We start from the raw sequence: 9247 nt of genomic DNA, 5'->3' as shown, positions 1-9247 counted from the left end.
TACATTTATCACATTCATTTGATTTATAACCATTCTCAATCATGCAGGAATCAAACTTTTTATGTCAGTGCTTAGGTGCTTGTTTTAAGCCATATAGGGATTTGTTTAGCTTACATACCTTGCTTTCTTGTCCAGGCTCTACAAAGCCTTCGGGTTGATCCATATAAATCTCTTCCTCTAGGTCCCCATTTAGAAAAGCAGTTTTTACATCTATTTGATGAATTTTCAAATCAAAAATTGCAGCAATAGCAATTAACAATCTAATAGATGTAATTCTTGTTACCGGGGAAAAAGTATCAAAGAAATCAAGATCAACTTTTTGTTTAAAGCCTTTTGCAACAAGTCTAGCTTTAAACTTATCTATTGATCCATTCGGTTTCAACTTTTTTCTAAGGACCCATTTACAACCTATGGTCTTACAACCTGGTAGAAGATCTACTAATTTCCAAGTTCTATTAGAAATTAGAGATTCCATTTCATCATTGATAGCCTCTTTCCAAAATATTGCATCAGGTGATGTTAAAGCCTCTTTTAAATTTTGGGGATTTTCCTCAATATTAAAAACATAATAATCAGGACCAAAATCCTTTTCAACTCTAGTTCTTTTATTCCTTCTAGGTTCCATTTCAAAATTTTCTTGATTTTGTAAATGTGAAGTAGAAGAACTAGGTTGTGACAAAATATTTTCTTCACCCCCACTATTTTTCAATTTAAAAGGAAATTTTTCTTCATGAAAAATTGCATCACCAGATTCAAAAATTATTTTGTTTTTAAGATTAAAAAATCTATAGGCTGTACTATTAATTGCATAACCAAGAAAAGCATAGGTAGTAGCTCTAATTCCCAATTTAGGCATTTTAGGGTCAGTAAGCTTTACATAAGCAAGGTAACCCCATACTCTCAAATATCCCAAATTTGGCTTATGTCATTTCCACATCTCAAAAGATATGGTGTGTGACTTTTTATGTGGCACCCTATTCAAAACATGACATACAGTTAAAATAGCTTCACCCCAAAAATGTAAAGGTGCACCAGATTCAATTAACATGACATTTGTTAACTCAATTAAAGTTCTATTCTTTCTTTCAGCCACACCATTAGAAGCGGGTGAATATGGTGCAATAGTTTCATGGATAATTCCCAAAGACTGAATAAATGAGTTGAATGCACTAGATTCATACTCACGGCCTCTATCACTTGTTATTCTTTTTATTTTTCTATCGAATTGATTTTCAACTTCTTTTAAAAAATCTTGAAATTTTTCAAAAGTATCACTTTTATTTTTCAACAAATAAATAGTTGTATATTTTGAAAAATCATCAATAAAAGTGATAATATATCTATTTCCTTCACGAGTTAAAATTCCCTCAAATTCACATAAATCAGAGTGAATTAACTCAAGCAATTCGGTATATCTTACAACATTTTTATGAGGCCTTTTTGTAATCTTAGCTTGACTACAAGTTTCATATTTTTCAAAATCTTTTGACAGTCTTGGAATTAATCCTAAACTACTCATGATTCCCACATATCTACTATTTATATGACACAAACGAGCATGCCAAAAATTAATAGAAAAAAGCATATAAACTGAACTGGTAGATGCTTTATTATTCTCAACATTCAATTTAAACATTCCATTACAAGCATAACCCTTGTCCACAAATAATCCCCTTTTTAGTGATTACATAATTATCAGATTCCATAGTTTGCTTGAAATCAGCCTTGTTAACAAAAAACTTGACATCAAATTCTTTCTCATGGACGGAGTGTAAAGAACATCTTTCAATATTAGCACGCGTCCAGAAGTGAATTTCAATTCAACCTCACAACTCCCAAGAGCCTTGGTTTTGCTAGAGTCACCAAGCATAATAGTTTTTTCTTCTTCAAAAGAAGTGTACAACTTTAACCAATTTTTGTCATAGCAGACGTGCCTATTAGCACCAGAATCTGCCCACCACCCTTCAACATATTGCACTATATTGATGTCTGAAATCATAGCCACTAAAGGCTTTTCGGTTACGTTAGCCTGTGGGACAGATTCACGTTTTGGAAATTTGCAAAATCGAGCAATATGCTCACTCTTGTCACAGACAAAACAGGATCTATTAAATTCATCTTGTGAAGGAGGTCCTTGGTTCTTATTGTAATTTTTATTCGGGTTTCCCCTTCCCTAAGGTCTATTATTATTTTTAAAGGCTCTCTTTTTAGGCTTTAATTGACTATTTCTAGGAAAATGATTTTTGGGCATATTATTATTGGCTGAAATAAGGTTTACCTTTGTGGTGGAATTACTATTGCTCTCTTGTGTCATAAGGGCATCTTGTCCTCTAGCCTCCTCCTCCATACGGATGCGTGTGATCAAAGTCTCCAAGGATGTCTCCTTTTGTTTGTGCCGCAAAGTCTTTTGGAACTCCCTACAAGATTGTGGTAGTTTGTTAATTATGCCAGCTACCACCAAATTATCTCCAATCTTTATGCCTTCAGATCTCAATTCTGCCACAATCATTTGGAAGTCTTGTGCTTGATCCACCACCGATTTTCCATCCACCATTTGGTAACGGAAAAATTTGCTAGCAGCATACTTTTTTGCACCTGCCTCCTCGGTATCATACTTGCTTTGTAAAGCTTTCCAAATTTTCTTAGCATAATTGTAAGTTGTATCATAATAATCATAAAAATGATCGGCAAGACAATTCAATAGATAAGAGCGACAGTTATACTCATCTTTTGTATTCTTATCTATTTTTTCTTGATGGAGAACATATTCTTCATCACTCATCTCATCGGTAGAAACTTTTGATGGATTCTTGTCAGTGAAGATGTAGGAGACTTTGAGAAGGCTCAAATAGAAGAGGACCTTTCCTTTCCACCTCTTGAAGTGGGTTCCCTTAAAGCGAAAGGACTTGTTAAGATCTCTAACAAACTCATTTGGTTTCTCTTGTGTAGGCTCCATGTGTTGAATCTCCTTAAAATTGTTGGTGCAAATACAATGATAATAGAAATAACACAAAGAGAAACTGAATAATACTTCTGAATGTTATTACTTTAAAGAGAGAAATTACACAACACTATTTGGACTGAGGCGCGGCACTCGCTCTCTTTAAGGAGATTCAAGCCTTTGGTTGGCTAAACTTTGTAATCGGTGCAGACCTTCTCTGACTTGTCTTCCCCAGGATACAACAGCTCAACAAGTGTCGTATGACTAGAACAACCTCTGCACAAAGTATTCAACCCCAAAACTCCACCAGAAAGAACACCCTTCTTTGACAAGAATCTCTCTATTTTTTTGTGTGTGTATATTGTATTTTGCAGTAACTTGGATTGAGTCTAAATGAGTCTATTTATAGGCTCAATGGGCCACACGAAATTACTACCCAATTTATTCTGATTAATTAGGTCCATTATTTTGATGTAGTGGGTGTTACAAGATTAATTGTTGGATATTAATCTGATGGGCTGGAGTTACACAATTAATGGTCTGATAGGGAGTTTCTGAAGAATGAAAAGGCTCAAACAGATAGTCCATTAAGTGGGTTAATGGCTCTTTATTTTCCATAGTAAAAATAGAGTATTAATTCGGGCCATTTACTCACCAACGGATATGGTAATTGCTCTGAATGGGCTGTCAAGTAGGAAGATCCAAGAAGCTGATTCATTTCCAATTTTGATATCTCCACTCTTTACCTCTCCCTTGCGCATGTATCTAGCCCAATATCTGAGTCAATACATTTTAGCCCATTAATCACCACAATTAAAAAGAATAAAATAGTCTCTCTCCTTTTCAATGTGGGATTAAACATTTTCACTAACTCCTCATCTTCCATATTCACTCCCACATCTTTATATTTATGTTATTACATTTATTCATTTTATTTATTTAATATTAAAATGCTCGAACATAGGGCATATAAACACTACAGGTAATTATCATCCATACATTGCGATCGTGCTATTTAGTAACTATTGAAGCAGAGTAATCTACTTGGAAGGATGATACATGTGTGATGTTTATTGATGTAATATTAAACATGTGTCATGTCCTAGAGAATTGTTTGATAACTGCCTCCTTATTTTTCATTTTCTTTTTATTTAAGCAAAAATTATTTTTTAGTGGCTTCTAGATTGATAGTAAAACAGAAGATCATCCATTCCATACGGGCTGGTTCGTGATTGGTAGCTGGTGTGATGTTAGAATATATAGAGGGTGAATCCTTGAGTAGCCCTAACGCTTAGAAATTTTATTTAATTAAAATATGGCTTTTACTTTTGTATAAGTATGTTGTTAATTCTTGTTGTTTACTGTGAAAGTGTTTAGGGTTTGATAAGTCAACCCTAACACATAAAATATTATTTATATATAAAGTACATGATATTACTGTTTTACCCCTATTACTCATAACACTCCCCCTTAAGCTGGAGAGTATATATCATACAATCCTAGCTTGTTACATAATAAACCCAAACGAGTCTTGCATAAGGCTTTAGTAAACATATCAGCAATCTGGACTCTTGTAGAAACACATGGAGTAGCAATTACACCATCTTCTACTTTCTCCCGAGTAATATGACAATCTACTTTAATATGATTGGTTCGCTCATGGAACACAGGATTGGAGGCAATGTAAATTGCTGCTTGATTATCACAATGCATAGTCATAGGCAGCTTCACAACGAATCTTAATTCCTCAAGTAAATGCTTAATCCACATAACCTCACATGATGTGTGTGCCATGGCTCTATACTCAGCCTCTGCAACAGACCTGGCAACAACAGTTTGTTTCTTACTTCTCCAAGTAATCAGATTTCCTCCCAGAAAAGTGCAATACCCAGTAGTGGATTTTCTATTTGACGGTGATCCAGCCTAATCAGCATCAGTGTAGGCTTCTACCCGTAGGTGACCATTAGCTTTATACAAAAGACCACGGCCTGGATGTGCTTTAAGATACCTCACAATTCGAATAACTGCCTCCCAATATGGAAGGCGAGGATCTTTCATAAATTGGCTCAAAACACTAACTGCAAATGATATATTTGGGCGAGTAATTGTGAGATAATTTAGTTTACCAACCAAACGATAATATCTCTCAGGATTAGATAACAACTCCCCCTGATCTTCATACAATTTGACATTAGGATCCATAGGAGTCTCCACTAGTTTAGATCCTAACAAGCCAGTTTCTTCCAAAATATCCAACACATATTTCCTCTGTGATAAACTGTTGCCTTCTTTAGATCGTGCTACCTCAATACCCAAGAAATAACGAAGTTTACCCAGATCCTGAGTTCGAAAGGAGTTTTGAAGGTATCTTTTCAAATCATCAATACCCTGCTTGTCATCTCCAGTTATTATAATATCATCAACATATACTATCAACAAAATCTTTCCTTTATCAGAGGTATGAGAAAACACAGAGTGATCAGAGTGGCAACGTCGCAATCCAAACTTTAACACTACTTCATTGAATTTACCAAACCAAGCTCTGAGAGATTGTTTAAGACCATAGATGGCCTTATGCAACCTACACACTTTTCCAGACTCCCCTTGAGCAACAAACTCAGGTGGTTGCTCTATATACACCTCTTCCTTCAAATCGCCATTCAAGAAGGCATTTTTAACATCTAACTGAAATAATGGCCAACCCAAATTAGCAGCCAAGGAGATCAAAATCTGGACAGAAAAATTTTTAGCAATAGGTGAGAATGTCTCGGCATAGTCAACACCGTATGTCTGGGTATACCCTTTGGCAAACAAGCGAGCCTTCAAACGCTCAATAGAACCATCAGGAAAATACTTCACAGTATACACCCAACGATAGCCAACAGTAGTTTTCCCTAGAGGACGAGTAACTAAAGACCAAGTAGCATTTTCAGACAAGGCAGACATTTCTGCCTCCATAGCAGATTTCCAACCAGAGATGGACATAGCCTCCTGGACAGACTTAGGAACAACAGTAGAATTCAAGGATGTGGTAAAGGCATGAAGAGATGAAGACAAGTGACCATAAAAGACAAATTGAGAGAGAGGGTGAGAGGTACAAGAACGCTTACCTTTGTGCAAAGCAATTGGAAGAGAGGCAGGATCAGGAGTCAGATCGCTAGGCAGGGTAGAAGTCTCTGTTGGAGGTTTCTGCCGACGACAATATACCTAGAGTGGTTTCTGAGGAGATTCAAGAGGAGACACAGGTGGTAGGAGAGGAAGACAAGGAGGAGAACTGTCACTAGCAACCGAAGGAGAGAAATAGGACTGAGATTCATCAAATGTGACATCAGCACTAATGAAACGACGTCGAAGAGTAGGTGAGTAACATCGGTATCCTTTCTGAGTACGAGAATACCCAAGAAAAACACATTTAATGGATCTAGGATCAAGTTTGTCACTCCCTAGACCTAAGATATGAACATAGCACACACAACCAAAGATCTTAGGAGGTAGATGAAACAAAGGTGCATTAGGAAAGAGCACAGTATAAGGGATCTGACCACCTAGAACAGTGGAAGGCATACCATTAATTAGGTGATAGGCAATGAGAACAGCATCACTCCAATATGATTTGGGAACACGTATATGAAACTTTAAGGCATGAGTGACCTCTAACAAATGATGCATTTTGTGTTTAGCAACACCATTTTGTTGTGGAGTATGGGGGCAGGAAGATTGGTGAATTATACCATGATCATCAAAAAATTGAGACAAAGATGTATGAAAATATTCACAAGCATTATCAAACCGAAAAATATGTAATGAAGCATTAAATTGAGTCTTTATTTCCATATAAAATGATTTGAAAATTGAGTACAATTCAGACCATTCTTTCATAAGATAAAGATAGGTGACTCTAGAATAATCATCAACAAAAATGACAAAATATCTAAATCCCAACAATGAGGGAGTGTTTATTGGACCCTAAATATTAGAATGAACTAAATGAAAAGGACTACTAACACGACTCTTATACCTAGAGGCAAAAGGCACCCTATGGTGTTTACCCAACTAACATGCTTCACATTGTAAAGACTCAATTTGATGACACGATGGAACTAATGACTTCAAATTCTTGAGAGATGGATGACCAAGGCGACAATGATGCTGAAGAGGCGAGATAGACAAATGAGAAGCCACTAAACGGGAAGAACCACATCGATCCAAGTAATAAAGTCCACCGGCTTCATGCCCTCCGCCAATAATCTTCCCTGTCTTGAGATCCTGAAAGATACAATGAGTGGATAAAAAAATGGCAGCACAATTCAAAATTTTAGTAAGCTTACTAATTGACAAACGGTTAAAAGGAAAATTAGGAATATATAAGATAGAAGAGAGAGATAGATTAGGACTGAGATTGGCAGTGCCCAAACCAGAAACTGTAGTGGCTGAGCCATTTGCCAATGTAACATTGGGAAGACTACTAGATTGCTCAAGGTCAGAGAGTAAACCTGAGGTACTTGTCATATGATCAGTAGCACCTGAGTCAATGACCCAAGGGTCCTGAGTGGCAAGACAAGTAGCAGAAATATCTTGTTGAGCCCAAGTAGCAGTAGAATTAGACCCAACAAAGTTAGAATGCAGAGACAAAAGGCGATTGTACTCTTCCTTAGGAATAGAGACTACTTTGGATGTTGGTGGAAGTGACTGTGAAGGCAGTTCTTGAACTTGAAAACTAGCTTGGTGAGCCGAGGGTTTACCATACAACTTCCAACAAAAGTCTTCTGTATGATTCTCACCATGACAATCAGTGCACTTATGAAGACCATGTCCTTTACTACGACCCCCTTGTTCACTACCACGGCCCCCACGGCCTCGGCCCCCACGACCTCGACCTCCACGACCACCTCTAGTACTCCTCATATAAGTGGTAAAGGCAGATTTATCACTAGAAGGTAATGCATCAGTATTAGAGGAAGAGAGAGAGTCAGTACTCGAATCAGATAATGTGGCCTGTCGAAGTTTACCAAAAACTTCACTCAATGAAGGGAGGTCTGGACTAGCTAAAATTTGTGGTTTTACTGGATTCAAACTTTTAGGCAATCCAGAGAGGAAGCGAGCAACATGCATAGAATCTCATTGTTTCTTCATAACTTTAACATCAGAGGAGATAGGCTGATAAATATTGAGTTCTTCACATACACCCTTAAACTTATTATAATAGTCTTCCAAAGACATATCACTCAAACTCAAGGAGAAATAATTTTGATGAAGATCATAAATCCGCTTCAAATTGTTAACACTAGAGTACAGTTCCTTGGCTTATTCCCAAACAAGTTTAGCAGTTGGTAAGAAAACCAAACTACAACTGATCTTAGACTCCATGCTATTTCACAAACAACTCCTAATTTGTGCATCTTCGGCTCTCCAATCAGCAAATTTAGGGTCTGTAGGTACAGGAGGGACCGGCGAGTAAGCTAGGATGGGTCGCCGAAGGAGGGCGAGTAAAACCCTGCCTCTCTCGCAGTCAGGCGACGTCGATCTGGTGTCGCGAGACGGGAGAAAGGGTCACCGGCGTTGGACAACTCCTTCAGCCACTAAATCGAGATCGTCGAAGGTCTCTATTAGGGTCGTCGGAGCTAGTGGGTAAGGTTATGGTTGCCGGCGACAACAATATTGGTGGGTGGTGGTCGGAGGGTTAACGGCAGTGGCGGGTTGGTGGCTCTGATACCATATCGTTTACTGTGAAAGTGTTTAGGGTTTGATAAGTCAACCCTAACACATAAAATATTATTTATATATAAAGTACATGATATTACTGTTTTACCCCTATTACTCATAACAATTCTTATCATAATGTGTGTAGTAATTTTTTGTTATTTTTAATTTTCTAAGGATTTATAATTTTTTTTCATTATTTCATGATTGTTCTTTTGCTGTATATGAATTTTGTTTGTTTAAGGTTGTATTTCATATCTAAACTTTTACAAGAACACATGTATGTCATGATCTAGGTAAAAACTTATTTTATACAAGGGCACATATAGGAACAATGTTCATAAGTATATTTTTAAAAATTTCTGAACATTGGGTTGATCTAAGTAGATCAGTATGTTAACTTCTATAAACTGATGGATTTTATAAGAATGTCTGTGAATTGGGGACATTGCACCCCTCTTTGATATCAAGGACAAAAAGTTATAACTGAGGACATCAACTTAACAAATCTCTTAAGTCTAAACCCAACTAATAGGGTTAGCTATAAAGATTTGTCATTTGTATGTTGTGACATCATATACTATATATTAGAAGCCATGATTATGT

Source organism: Quercus suber, unplaced genomic scaffold, assembly GCF_002906115.3.
Source record: "Quercus suber isolate HL8 unplaced genomic scaffold, Cork oak 2.0 scaffold_540, whole genome shotgun sequence".
Lineage (NCBI taxonomy): Eukaryota > Viridiplantae > Streptophyta > Magnoliopsida > Fagales > Fagaceae > Quercus > Quercus suber.
Note: the sequence above shows the minus strand (reverse complement) of the source record.